This window comes from Tachyglossus aculeatus (genome assembly GCF_015852505.1).
Source record: "Tachyglossus aculeatus isolate mTacAcu1 chromosome 12 unlocalized genomic scaffold, mTacAcu1.pri SUPER_6_unloc_1, whole genome shotgun sequence".
Lineage (NCBI taxonomy): Eukaryota > Metazoa > Chordata > Mammalia > Monotremata > Tachyglossidae > Tachyglossus > Tachyglossus aculeatus.
The window spans coordinates 9,694,803-9,703,460 of NW_024044828.1; the positions used below are offsets into that span (position 1 = coordinate 9,694,803).

General features: G+C 46.0%; 1 long non-coding RNA gene across 1 annotated transcript; it reads right to left on the bottom strand.

Annotated features, from left to right (window-relative positions):
- Nucleotides 1-7,370: 7,370 nt before the first annotated feature.
- LOC119920911 lies at nucleotides 7,371-8,452 on the bottom strand. The gene is made up of 3 exons (XR_005448438.1): nucleotides 8,365-8,452; nucleotides 7,845-7,901; nucleotides 7,371-7,550 (listed from the first exon to the last, which is right to left on the bottom strand). It is a non-coding gene; the product is annotated as an uncharacterized LOC119920911 (long non-coding RNA).
- Nucleotides 8,453-8,658: the final 206 nt, after the last annotated feature.

Sequence of the window (8,658 nt, forward strand, 5' to 3'; positions counted from 1 at the left end):
AGCAATGTCCCCCAGAGTTCAGGGGCCAAATGAGATGCCCGACTATGTTTGTGGGAATAAAATGTGCAATTAGTCTCTCTCAAAACTAGAGATCCTCAGGGATGCAGTCTCACCATCGTTGTTACCTTAGAACTGAGAGCCAATCTTGATCATGCACCAGAAAGCTGTCCAGGAGAAAACCAAGCAGTCACCAGGTGAACATCCAGTCCAGTAGTAATCAGTGACTGTTCGCTGATATTTTTTATTTTTTATGGCATTTAGTAATCGCTTAGTATGTGCAAAGCACTGTTCTAAGGCCTGGGGAGGTAACAGGGTGATCAGGTTATCCCACAACCTGATGAGGTTAACTGGGGCACAGAGAAGATGAGTGACTTTCCCAAGGCCACACAGTTAACAATTGGCGGAGCTGGGATTTGAACCCACGACCTCTGACTCCGAAGCCCGTCCTCTTTCCATTGAGCCCCGCTGCTTCTCAAATTCTCTGATATTTAATCACAGAATATCACAAAATGGAAACCTGTTTTCATGTTTCCCCTTAAGTCTGGTTTCTGAAATCCTTGGGGTGGAACCTTATGGTGAATTCTTTCTCTTCATTAAAAGCAGAATGGAAAACACCATTTATCTGAAATGTTATACTGTCATACAGTAGTCACATAAGTTTCATGGGCTCAATTATAAAAATAAAAAGTTCTATGATCGTTTCCACAATAGGAATGAGGATTTCATTTTTTATGGTTATTCTATAGGTCCCTAAATTTTGAATGGAGCCAAGAGTTCAAGTGGGGATACTTGAAAGTCGAGAGAGAAGGCTTGATTAATAAAGACCAATTAGAATTTTTTTGCCATGGTAAAGTAGGCTCATCCAGGCCCAGGAGTAACTCCTGAGATCCGCTGCTGTTGACAGAGTGGGAAGGGCTAGGAATGTGCTTGGGGTTGTGTGTTTAGTAATGTGCAGCATGGGAAGATAATTACATGAGTATGTGCGAAGAAGTGTGGACTATAAATCCACATAGTCTCTGGGACTATGCCCAACCTGATTACCATATATCAACCTCGGTGCTTAGAACAGTGCTTGGCACAAAGTAAGTGCTAAACAAATGCCATAATTATCATAATTATTATGTGTACTTACCGTATGGTACTCTCACGAATTTAGTGCGGTGCTCTGCACAGAGGAAGTAGACAAGAAATACTACTGATTTCTTAATTGAGTGATGTCATCTTCGTGAAGATATCAACATGGTAGCAACGTGGCCTAATGGAAAGAGAACCGATTACCCGAGGTAGACGTGAACTCTCTCTTAGTACTGGAAGCACAAGGGATAATTATGGTATTTGTTAAGTGCATACTACATGTCAAGATCTGTATCAAGATCTGTACTAAGCACTGAAGGTAGATAGAAGATAAACAGGGTGGACACAGTCGTAATGCCACATGGGGCTCACAGCCCCTATCCCCATTTTACAGGTGAGGGAACTGAGATACAGAGACGTTAAGTGAGTTGCCCAAAGTCACACAGCAGGCAAGCGGGGGAACTCGGATAAGAACTCAGGTCCCCTGACTCCCATATCCAGGCTCTTTCTATTAGGCCACATTGCTTCTCATTGCTTTCTTTACCCTTCACTCAGGGCAATTCACTGATTGACGTAAGATCTTGGGAAACATAAATCCCATACCCTGCTCACAGGGAGCTTACACCCTAGCGGGGAGAAGGAAGACCACTCTCCTTAAACCTTTCACTCCCTTGTTGTCCTTCCTGCACTCCAAGAGTGCTTATAAATATTGCACCTCCTCTTCATCTGGGATTAAAGCCCTGGATCTAGATTGAGAATTTCTGACAGAAAGGAGCTGTGAACTTCATTCCCATCACAGCCATTGGATACTGTATCCCAGACTACCTATCCACAACGAACGTGATAGTTGGTACAAATTTCTATTGCAACTACTCTCAAAAATAAACAGAAAAAACTAATTTAGAGGTAAAAATTGCTCCTTCTCTGGGAATAAATCCAAAGAAAAGACAGTAAAACCCAAAACGGTGATTTTTTTGTTTCTGATGAATCGAAAAATGAAACTCTGCAGTGCAGGTAACATTGAAGTTTTGGGATGTAGGGTGGTTCTTTCAACATTGTAACATGAGGAGAAATGCTAAACATGGAAATCGTATCTCAGGGTGTCACCCTTAAAATAATAAATGTATTTACTATTTAAAACCGAGGACTGAAGAACCAGTGTTGAACTGCCTTTTGGAGATGCTGAGTTGGATGGTTGCTGTTTCCTGGGAACTGACACTGCAGGGTGTCATTTTCCACTTAACCCATAAAGCCGAATTGCCCAGTGTTTACTTGGAAGAAACACTCCTGAAAGGGTGGTCGTGGGCCTCATTCTCCAGATTCCTCTACAGAATAAGTAAAATTATGGATTTATAAGGGCAGAATTTGTAAACTGCCTTCTCCTGGTGGCAACCAGCACGGGGTATTATGCCTCGCTTGCTAAAAAAAAGAGGGGCTGCCTTTCTCGGTGCCTGAAAAATGACTGCGTAAAAAAGGAAAGTGGGAGTTAGTAATGGGAGAGAAACGAGCAAAGAGGTTATGAAGGTTGGAATGAAAAGTAAAAACATTGAAAATAATTAGGATTTTCAAAGCAAAGGACATCTGAAAGAAAATAAACAATTCTAGGACAGAAAGAGAGCACTAAATATACACCAGAATAATCTAAAAGTTGTATTCATCCTAGATGCAAGGGTCTGGGCAAAAGTGTCATTTAGAATTGATTGCCGTGTGACCTTGGGCAAATCACCCAAGAGCTCTGTGCCTCAATTACCTCATGTGCAAAATGTGGATTAAGACTGTGTCCTCTGTGGGACAGGGTCTGTGTTCAACCTGATTAACTTGTATTTACCCCAGCACTTAGTACAATTCTTGGCACAGGGTAAGGGCTTAACAAATATTTTTAAGGAAATCTTTGCAACTCTACAGTATAATGACCGCCTGAGAGGCACTTCTCCAGTACTTTCTCTTTCCAAAGCAGACATGGTAGAAGAGTGATCTTCTAACCATCACTTGTCTGGCTCTTCCCTTCACCAGGCAGCTCCCATCATTCTCCCTGCAGGATGGGATGTTTACTATCTCAGGAAAGAGCCCTCTCTCGATTAATCAATCGTAGTTTTCAGAGCTCACTGTGTAGCAGAGGGAAAAAAAGACTTCTAAAGAGGGGGCATCTAGTGCCATAGATCACCCTTCCACTTTTCCCCACAGAACTGTTCATTCAGTCCTATTTATTGAGCGCTTACTGTATGCAGAGCACTGTACTAAGTGCTTGAAATTTGGTATTTGTTAAGAGCTTCCTATGTGCAAAGCACTGTTCTAAGGCTGGGGAGGATACAAGGTGATCGGGTGATCCCATGTGGGGCTCACGATCTTAATCCCCATTTTACAGATGAGGTAACTGTGGCACAGAGAAGTTAAGTGACTTGCCCAAAGTCACATAGCTGACAAGCAGGGGAGTGGGGGATTTGAACCCTTGACCTCTGATTCCCAAGCCCGGGCTCTTTCCACTAAGCCACACCGCTCCTCTGTCACACTATCACACTTTCAGCTGGCTGAGGAGTTCCCACCCAACTGTTTTAGTATAAAGCCCTTAGGCAAGGCTGCCACCTTCACTTTCCTTTCTACAAAGAGGAGTTTTAGTCAGCACTGAACAACAGTCTTGATTATTCTGTGAAGACACCATCTCTTTGAACCATACAGAGACCCAATCCACAAACAAAGGAAGACCATTTGGTGTGAGGTGGTATTTTAACAACTTTTATTCATTAACACAGGGTTTGGGGGAAGAAGAGGTTTTCTTGGAATATCTGGAAGGGGGGAATGGTGGTCTAGTGGTGGGCTCAGACACAAGTCCAAGCCCCAGAAGACATCCTAAGGGATTTGGGACTGGGTACAGTCAGCAGTGCTTCAGGATTGTTTCCCTCGGGCTGATGAGAGTCCAGAGAAGTTGGAGCTGGCTAGGCCGGAGGGGCTGTGGTCTTTAGGGTGCTGTGAGGAGAGCTTCAGGATGGCTTCCCTTGGGGCCATTGAGAGTCCAGGAAGAAGTTGGCACTGGCTTGGCTGGTGGGCTGTGGTCTTTAGGGTGCGGTGAGGGGGGGCTAATCAACATCAGTCATGATTATTCTGTGAAGACACCATCTCTAAGAACCATACAGAGACCCGATCCACAAACACAGGAAGACCATCTGGTGTGAGGTGGAATTTTAACAACTTTAATTCATTAACATGGGGTTTGGGGGGAAGAACAGGTTTTCTTGGAATATCTGGAAGGGGGGAATGGTGGATCTAGAGTGGGGATGGGGTGGTGGGGTCAGACACAAGTCCAAGCCCCAGAAGGCATCCTAAGGGATCTGGGGCAGGGGGGCAGTCAGCAGTGCTTCAGGATTGTTTCCTCTCGGGCTGATGAGAGTCTGGAAAAGTTGGAGCTGGGCTGTTCTGGATGGCTGTGGTCTTTAGGATGCAGGCAGGAGTTCTTCAGGATTATTTCCCCTGGGCCATTGAGAGTCGAGGAAGAAGTTGGCACTGTCTTGGCTGGTGGTCTGTGGTCCTTAGGGTGCTGTGAGGAGGGCTTCAGGATGGCTTCCCAGGAGGGCTTCAGGATGGCTTCCCAGGAGGGCTTCAGGATGGCTTCCCTCGGGCCGTTGGGAGTCCAGGAAGAAGCTGCTGCTGCTGGCTTGGCTGGTGGGATGTGGTCCTCGAATGGGCTGTGGTCCTCGAATGTCAGGGTGCTGTGGAAACAGGAAGGGGAGGCACGGAGGGGAAAAAGACAGAGAAGGGGTCCCCAGCACCACCCTCTTCCCTGCCGTTCCCTCCCCGGCACTGCCACTGTCCCCCCTGCAGTGGGCCACCCACTGAGGATCAGGGGGCACCTAGTGGCAGTGCTGCAGTGGGTGTAGGCCCTCCATCCCACCCTCCTGAGGCCTGGTTCCTCACCTCCCTCCTCCCCCGGGTCCCTCTCACCAGGCTGTCCCTGCTTCCCCCCGCTGCAAGACGGGGCCGCAGGGACAGTGGCCAGGCCTCCTATGGCTGACACGATCGTGTGAATTCTTCTTGGACCGCTGCACTGTCACCTCACTTTTTTCCCCGGATCTAGGAAAACTCATTCTCTCCTTGCCGTATATGGGGAACAAAAATCCTACCAGCAGATTTTAAGGGTAGAAAAGCTAAGGCACGTGTAAATGCACTGACATTCATCTAGGCAACAACTGCCAGCCCCCAGGGCCACCCTGAGGATATCCCTTGAACCAATCCTTCAGGGGACTTAGTAGATTTCTCCCCACCAGCTCAGTTCGCACTTACCTCTGTACCTACTACTGCTTACCACAGACAGGGAAGATCCAGTCCAGAGTAGCAGCCCCCCAAGTCTGCACAGATTCAAAACCTTAAGGACAAAACACTCGAATAGTCAGACATTCTTCAACAAATCGTATGACGTAAAATAGCTTTGAAATTAGACTGAATTTTCCCTGGAAGTTTTTGGGTGGGTCTATAGTGTTACAGTGTTTATTTATACATTTATTTTTTATTTTATTTACCTATTTTATTGACTTTTAAATCTTGGTGTGATGGACTGGGGAAAAAGATAGAGAATAGAGAAGTGGTCCCCAGCAACACCCTCTTCCCTGCCGCTCCCTCCCCTGCACTGCCACTGCCCCCCCCTGCAGCGGGGGCACCCACTGAGGATCAGGGGGCACCTAGTGGCAGTGCTGCAGTGGGCATAGGCCCTCCATCCCACCTCCTCAGGCCTGGTTCCTCACCTCCCTCCTCCCCCGGTTCCCTCTCACCAGGCTGTCCCTGCTTCCCCCCGCTGCAAGACGGGGCCGCAGGGACAGTGGCCATGCCTCCTATGGCTGACTCGATCGTGTGAATTCTTCTTCTTGGACCGCTGCACTTTCACCTCAGTTTTTCCCCCGGATCTCATTCTCTCCTAGCTGTATATGGGGAACAAAAATCCTACAGGCAGATTTTAAGGTGGAAAAGCTAAGGCACGTGTAAATGCACTGACATTCATCTAGGCAACGATTGCCAGCCCCCCAGGGCCACCCTGAGGATATCCCTTAAACCAATCCTTCATCTAGGCAACGATTGCCAGCCCCCAGGGCCACCCTGAGGATATCCCTTGAACCAATCCTTCAGGGGACTTAGTAGATTTCTCCCCACCAGCTCAGTTCACACTTACCTCTGTTCCTACTAGTGCTTACCACAGACAGGCAAGATCCAGTCCAGAGAAGCAGCCCCCCAAGTCTGCGCAGATTCAAAACCTTAAGGACAAAGCACTCAAATAGTCAGACATTCTTCAAAAAATCCTATGACGTAAAATAGCTTTGAAATTAGGCTGAATTTCCCCTTGAGGTTTTTGGGTGGGTCCATAGTGTTACAGTCAGTTTGCCTTCATAAAGCCTTTCGTCTAATTACGTTGAAAAAGGCACAGATATTAACCTTGCGGTTTTTGGTCTCCAAATGGATGGGGTTCTTTTAATCCTAAGATATCCCAGACGTCTACGTTCAATGGAATGAGTGTTGTATATATTTATATGTCAGTTTATATGTCACTGATGTTAATATTAATTTTTATTTTAAACTATTTGATTGTCCTACATTTATTTTTTATTTTATTTAGCTATTTTATTGACTTTTTAAATGTTGGTGTGATGGACTGCGTAAATGTTTTCGTTGTTTTGTATCAGCTGAATGACAGAAAAATAACACTCCATTGAACAGTAGAGTTGGTCAACCAGGATTCAGAGAAAGTCAAGGAGTTCTCTCTGTTATGCTTTCATCATACCGGTTTGAAATTGGAATCCTGACAAAACACTATAGAATTTTAAAAGGTATTTCCCGATAAACCTGGATAATTGATTCACATGGAAAATGAGCCTACAGGGTCAAATTGCAGCAGCTCTAACCCCTCTGAAAACTACACGGCTCACAAGAGACACATCCCAAATTGTCTGAGGATAACCTCTTGGTCCTGAAGTGCAGCCATAAAGACCAACTGGGGATTTCTTGGACCATGTTTTGCCGGAGATTCTCCAAGAAGAGAACCCTCCCATTTTGCCCAGCAGAGTTTCTCTGGGGATTCCCCCCTCCCAACCACCCACCACAAAGACCAGAATAGCCAGGATGGGAGATGACGGTCAAACAGGAGATTTTTGACATGAAGTTACTTTCTTCATCCTCACCCCTGGGCCTTCAAGACCCAAGGCAGGAGATCATCAGAGCCTTACATGAACTGTCTAACAGGAACCTACGTTTTTCAACAATTTGGCATGATGCAAAATCCCTCCTCCTCCCCCCCAAATTTTCTTTAATCTGCCCCCCACCCCCAAAATCCTGGACCAGAAGGCTCGAGACTGAGCCTTGGATCCAGCACCGTTTCCTCTTAACTAGTAGCTGGATTTTTTCCCTCCAAACCCAACAGTCATCTGATTGTCCTTCATCCTCTGTTCCTCTAGAGTTGAACATCCTATGGAGCCTTTCTTGAGTGGTGCTGGCTGGCCCTGCAGGAAGGGAGAAATACAGTTCCATTCTTGTTCGTGTATCTCCACGAAAGTCTAGTACATACATCAAGGAGTTACAGTCAGCTTCATTTTTGATAACACATTTTCCTATGTAAAGCTTGGTTAATGTTTGGGCAGCGAGGAGAGCAACCACATTTGGTTCCTGCCCCAATATTTCACCGAACATACCAAACAGGAAAGAGAAAAATCAACAGGAAGAAACAGAATCCCAACTGTTGATCCGTATATCGCTCGTTTTCACGATGACCCAGACACTCTGCCAGGGCTGCTTACCTCTTTCTTTCTCCACTATTTCCACACTAAACAAGTGCAGCTCTTGGGAGGCAGGATCTAGAGAAGAGGCAGGAAAGTGACTAGGTGAAAATCTGGTCTCAGAGGAGGCTACAAAACACCAGGCTCAATCCAGGAAAGGATGATGGCCAAGTCATTGATTCCGGAGCACAAAGTAAACTAATCAATTGATCCCAACTAAAAACCACCTCATTTGCGCTCTAGGACACGCTGACGGGGAGATTCCCTAGACATGAAATGTAGCCCACCTCCACTGGAAGCCAAGAGAAATGTTGACTGGACACTCTAACCTTCTGACATAGGTCTGAATGATATTTCAACTGTAGCAAAACATTGAAACAAATGTTTGGTGATTTGAAAGAATGCTAAGGCATATCTTAATAGAAATTTTTTTACGCATCGTCGAGCACCCGGGGAGTGATTGGGTCTCAAAAGCATCCTTAACTAGCATTCCAAAGAACCACAAATCTGGCCCTCTCCCATTTGCCTTCCAATTTCTTACCTGCTTAAGCAGCACAGAGTGGTTCGATGACTTTGTCTCAGGTGGAGATGGCAGAGCAGGCAGAGTGGAAGGATAAGAGTGAAAACTCCTTCCAGGGATTCTTAGGGGGAATTAGCATGAAGCTCTTCACCCCATTTCTACCTCTAATCTCTCTCTCTCTCTCTTTCCCCAACAGCCCAAGCCCTAAAGACCTGGGCTGGGGGACTTAGGAGATGCAGAGGTAGATTTTTGCATGGAGCAAGTTAGACTATTTATGAAGCTATTCTCTCTTTTCTCCACTCCAGTTAGGCTATC